The sequence below is a fragment of the Etheostoma spectabile genome, chromosome 10 (assembly GCF_008692095.1).
Source record: "Etheostoma spectabile isolate EspeVRDwgs_2016 chromosome 10, UIUC_Espe_1.0, whole genome shotgun sequence".
NCBI classification, from domain to species: domain Eukaryota; kingdom Metazoa; phylum Chordata; class Actinopteri; order Perciformes; family Percidae; genus Etheostoma; species Etheostoma spectabile.
In genome coordinates, this window is record NC_045742.1 from 10,922,192 (window position 1) to 10,928,084 (window position 5,893).

Below are 5,893 nucleotides of genomic sequence, written 5' to 3' on the forward strand. Positions count from 1 at the left end.
GGGGGGGGGGGAATGAAAAGCGCTTCTCTTGCTGGGCTTTGGCCGATGAGTGTGTCCTTTCCCATTACTCTCACACAGCGCAATATGCAGGTCAGTCAGGTGATAATGAATGCTCTGTCTGATACTTGGCCTTTCTCCCTCCCTCCTGCTTGTCTGGCCTGCTCTCTCTGTTGTATCCTCTCTCTTTCTTCACCCTTTTACACTGCAGAGTCTTTTACAGTATCTAGTATATTTGTCTTTAGTGTGTTTTTATCCATCTCCTACACCATGTTCTGTAAGGAGCAGTTTAATGGTGTCTCGGGTCAGTTTGTGAGACAATGAAGGTGTCAAGTTTTCCATTTCTTTCATCATTATTTAAACACTGATTTAAGGCCAAAGTCTATTTCAATTTTATAAGGTTTATATATAGAGCATTTGCTTTAGTCTTCAAAGTGCGCACAGGATTGAATGAACTAATCAAATTCTGTGCACACCAACCCCCACTGGGTTGTCTGCAACAAGAAGGGATGTAATATGTATTCAGCCAACACTTTCCTAAAACACGTGGTTCTGGGTTCAAGGTTTGATATGCTGGTGACATTTCTAGTAAACTAATGTTTTTTTCTTCTAATGTTAAGAATTAAACAGTTTGCTATGTGAAGCGTCAAATAACTGATGACAGATCCTCAAAACTAGACAATGGTTTATTTCATGTTAAGAGATGGGCAGTGGCAGTATTTACAAAGAGTCTTTTGGTCAAATATGATATATCAAATACTACTTGACTGGAGATTATTAAAGCTTTTATCCATAACAAAAGATGAATGTCATATTTGCATTCATGTTTTTATGGATAAAAAAGATTTTAATAGTTTGAAATGTCACATCTGGTATCAGCAATTTATGACAAAGCAAGGTTTTGTGTAAAAATAGCTTTTACCCATTTTTGTGGGGATTTGCACATGACTTTTGTGTTTTTAATGAGGCCAAAAGTTTGAAGGAGAATTCTCTTCTACCCACAATCAAGAAAAATGTCTCTGCTGTATAAAAGACTAACGAATATTTCACAGTGACTATTTTGGCATCTTCTTTGACCCACGTTAACAGTCACTGTTCATCAGAAGAGAGATGTGCAATGCTATGACTAATACTAAAATAAAAATATTTGACATTTTCTATATTTCATGCAAGGCTCTCTTACTCTCAGGATTTAGAGGCATTTTTATATCTGCAGGTATAGGTCAGCATGTAATTTAGCAGATGAACGTCGGAAATGTGGAAATATGTGCATGAGTTGCTCTTCAAACTTAGAGGGGATCAAATTTTCCTCATTCTTTAATCTTTTCTGTTGACCTCTTGGTATGAGCGAGAAGTCTGGCTACAAGACTGTCTTGGTGGTAATGTTGACTTGGGGGCAGCAAAGTTTGATGTCTGTGTAAGGCTGATGGCACATTTGGTGCCAGGAGTCCCAACCAGCTTGCTGCAACACACAGCTGCCACTATGTAGCACAGTGCCCACTGCCCCTTGCTCTCATAAACTGCTTTGGCGTGTATCAACGGACTTGCAGCATTTTAATGCAGTGTGCGAACGTGGTAAAACAAACAAACACGATTTGTCATCACCTCTCCTTGTGGCTATATTGGTGGCAATGCATGAGTAGCGTTTGAGTCAAATGATTCTCTGGCTGTGAATTATGACAGGGCAGCGAGTGCTGTTAACAACATTTCAGCAATGGAGAGGGGTTAACAGTTGTTTTGGACTCTGTTTGAGACTCATTTCCATCAATATTCATGCTGAGGGAAAATTCTCTAGTAATAGGCCTGGCCTCCTTTTGACTAATCCAGTTTCCAGAACAGATGCTGCAGTCACCAAGGCGCCGACAGTTACTCCCTCCTCTCACATAGAAAACTATAGCAAACATGGTTCTGCATCTCAAAACACATTGGATCCGGTTACTTTTTATGGTGTCTTCTTACTCCTCCGCAACTCATTAAATTCATCCAAGTAGGGATATACCAGTATGTGAACTGGGACACTGTGAAGCTCACGTAATGAGGTGTGACTTTAGCTGGGGAGTCACCTCAACCTTTCCTGTCGAGATGATCATCTGGTAACCATCAGTCAGGGGGGCAGGGATGTGAGGTAAGGAATAAAAGGAGGGATAGGTAATTAGAAAAGGAAGGATTAAGGAAGATAGAGGTCAAAGATAACTATCAAGAACCCAAAAGACGATGAGATGTCCCCCATCTCTTGCGCTGGCTGTCTTTCTCAATAATAGTGGAGTTAATGACATTTTTCACTCGTGCCTAAGGTGAAAACACACCATTCATAGATCTCAAAATGGAAGACACCAAACACTACTGCAGGCACTTTTAACTGATATACTTTCAACTAAGCATAACCTTTTTAAATATCATCCTCTCTCCCTCACTGAAGGCGTTGTGGAGAAGCTACCTGAACCCTTTTGTTTGTTTGGAAAGGGCATATTGATAGAGCATGGCACACTCTTACCAAGTTGAATCGGGGCTGTGTGATTTGGCAGATGACTCAATAGAGACAAATAGTGCCATCATCTCACAGGACAGATATCATAAATGTTGTTCAGTGAAAAGGGAAATATTGACAGAAACGAGTGCTAGTTACAAAGAAGGCTATGCCTCTCAGAGCCCTTGTTAAAATGTTACTATAGTTGTCAATGAGGCCCAGCTCCCGTTTAATATGCAGTAATTGAATTTGAATAATTCATTAGATGAGATATTTCCCTGTTAACTTAACAATAGCATTGACCAGGAGCTTAGTTTTTACTGGGTCCACCATTCCATACATTAATGCTTTAATATATAAAACGGAGATGAGCAGGATGATATCAGCACATGGTTTATGGAAAAAAAATTTGCAGCAGTGAAGTCCTCTCGCACACTTTTTTATTTTTAAGAAATGGTGAAATCAACAGCGTGTATCCATGGTGCGCTGGAAAAGACCCTGGACACTTGGCGCAATATCACTGCCTCTTTGAGGTCTGTTTACCTCAACCTGCACGTGTGATTGGTCCCTTGTCTTGTGTCTGTCTGTCTGTCTGTCTGTCTGTCTGTCTGTTCCTGTCTGTCTGTGTCTCCTCTGTGTGTGTGTGTGTGTGTGTGTGTGTGTGTGTGTGTGTGTGTGTGTGTGTGTGTGTCTCTGTGTGTGTGTTTGTGTGTTTGTGTGTGTCTGTTTCTGCATGTGTTGTTTTGTCTCCCTCCCTCCCAGCTTTCCTCTCTGTGTTTTTTGGCTCTGGGACACGTTCCATGTCTCAATGAATTGTTTGTATCTGTTAATTTCTGAATATATATATATATAAAATTGATCACAAAAAAATAATGAAATCTTCCAAACAGACTAACTTATTTCACCTCTTTTAAATTTTTTTTAGTCAGACTGTTTATTTGACTAAATCGGGTTGTAATGTCAATAAACACACACATTCTTTTCTCATACGAAACCATAAAAGCAAACCAAGGCGGCTTTCATCTGCTGAGGCACAGAGTCAGATTTGTGTTTGATTTGAATGTTTTGCTACACTAAGCAGGCCACAAAAAGAACATTGTTAAAAAAAAAAAAAAATCAAGACATCCGACAAACATCATTCCCCAGGGAAACTGAAATTGAATGAGAGCATGCACTGGCTGTTACTCATTACTACTGGCTGACAGGGGTAATTGAATTCTCCCTAGAAAAAAATTCTGTTAATTTCTCGTCCTTTCTTGTGAAAACATGAATTGCTAAAAAGCAGTAGGTTGCTTCACTTTTTTATATCCCTATATGCAGAATGATAGATAAGTAACTCCTGGTTGATAATACTGTTTTTCTATCTGCTGATGTATCTCTAAAATTTGGGCTTGATGTGTGTGTGTGTTTTTTAAACCAACCCACTTCACAAAGCATGTGAAGTAGTGAATAATAAGCTTGTTCATCCAATATTTTTCAAAAGCTAGGCTGCAGTCCAAATGTGAGTCCCCATATTATTGTGTCTTGTTTCTGAAGGCTTTCAAAGGATCCTCATTGTAACTTAGCCTGAATAATACATTTTGGGGTTTTGGTTTAGTTGCGTAAAGATAGTTAAGTTTCATCTACAAGACAGTCTGTTTTGAAAGTGTGGGGATTTATATAAAACATTTGCAAGAACTATAACTAAAACAATAAGTATGCATATTATAATAATAATAATAATTATTATTATTCAGTTGGAAGAGAAAAAGATCTTTGACAGTTGTTCCTGAGCCGCCTGGCAGTTTGTTCAATTGTACCTGCCGAGGGAAATTGTCAAGTGGTATAATCTTTTAAGTCTACTTTTTTTGTATTTGAGCTTAGTAGGCTCATTAAATGTACATCCTAATCAAACTTCCACAGTGGCTGACTGTAAACATGCTGTTTTTATTTCCAGGAAATAACAATGAATATCGAGCAAACACTGTTGTTTTTTCCGAAGACAAAACCCATTTATTTCTCAATAAATCAAAGTTGTTTAGAGAGTCACAGTGTATTATGTTACTGTCATAAAAGCACTTTGTATCAGTATCATCCCATCTTGTTTGTAGAATAGTGTTCTCTTCACAGTGGACTGGGAATTGAAGCAATTTGAGTTTTTGGGAAAAAAAAATATTAATTACTTTATTATGCAGTGGAAACAGACTTATTGGTTGGGCAGAGGATGAATAATTTATCCTGAATATAATTTCTAAACATGTCCAAGGCCTTTTAACCTGAACTACAACACCTCATTTAGCGTGTGGTGTGTGTGTGTGTGTGTGTGTGTGTGTGTGTGTGTGTGTGTGTGTGTGTGTGTGTGTGTGTGTGTGTGTGTGTGTGTGTGTGTGTGTGTGTGTGTGTTTGTGTGGGTTTGTGTTGTGTGTGTGTGTGTGTGTGTGTGTGTGTGTGTGTCTTTCAATGCAGCTCTTGCCTTTGAAATCACAAAGCAGGGGCTGGCTCGACATTAATGGTTGCCAGGTTGCCACTGGCAACCGTATTGAGAAATTGGCAACCACTTTTTAATAGTCTATGGTTGACAAACACACCGCTGTAGTTACTTCATGGAGCACCTTCATGATTACTTTGGAGGCTGTGGTTTGTGGTGCCGTCACTAAAAAGTGTTTCTAATATTTAGTCCACCACATTTATATATATGATGGTAGAATCAATATTAGAAACGCATCTCATCTCAATTTAAACCTCTCCAAATAATTTTCAACAAAAACATATTATTCATAAATGTGGAATTAATTTCAGGGCTGTTGTATTAGACAGGTGTATCTAATAAATTGGCAACTAATCTATTTATGTTGACCTATTCAAGCTCATAATACGTGAACAAATTACTCAAAAGATAAGTTTACTTTTTTTTATAGAAAAATCCTTTGAGTATCAAGTGAAATGTTCCCAAACTGAGCCTACTATTTATATCAACTTAAATAAATGGTACACCTGTTTGATATGCTGTTAGCGTTGAATAAAATGAATATTAAACTTACAATTTGTCATTTTCTGCCGCTATGGGTCTTCACTGGAGTCTTTCAAGTGAAACACAAACCTTTTGATGACGCGGCGAAGTTTTATGGGATCATGGGAGCTGTAGTTGTCATTGTAAAACAACTACTATGGACGATGAAAATGCATCTGTGAAAGGACGGGGTTATGTTTTAAAGCTTTATAGACGTTATGTTTAGTAACGTTTATTCACGTCAAGCCAGTCTAATGACATGGCCGCAGCCGTAAGTGTTGTTAGCACCAGGGGCTGGGGTTTGTGCTGGCTAGGTGCAGGTTGTCATAGTCGCTGCCTGGGGGGGCTAACTGGGCCTTTTCCGGGGTTAGACCATTGTTGGAAACATTTGATATAAGTACAAAACTAAATATATATATATATATATATATATATATATA

The 5,893-nt window shown here is 38.4% G+C and overlaps 1 protein-coding gene across 1 annotated transcript in view; it reads left to right on the top strand.

The window, feature by feature from the left end:
* enox2 (ecto-NOX disulfide-thiol exchanger 2) overlaps nucleotides 1-5,893 on the top strand; it is a 171,644-nt gene that overhangs the window by 40,785 nt on the left and 124,966 nt on the right.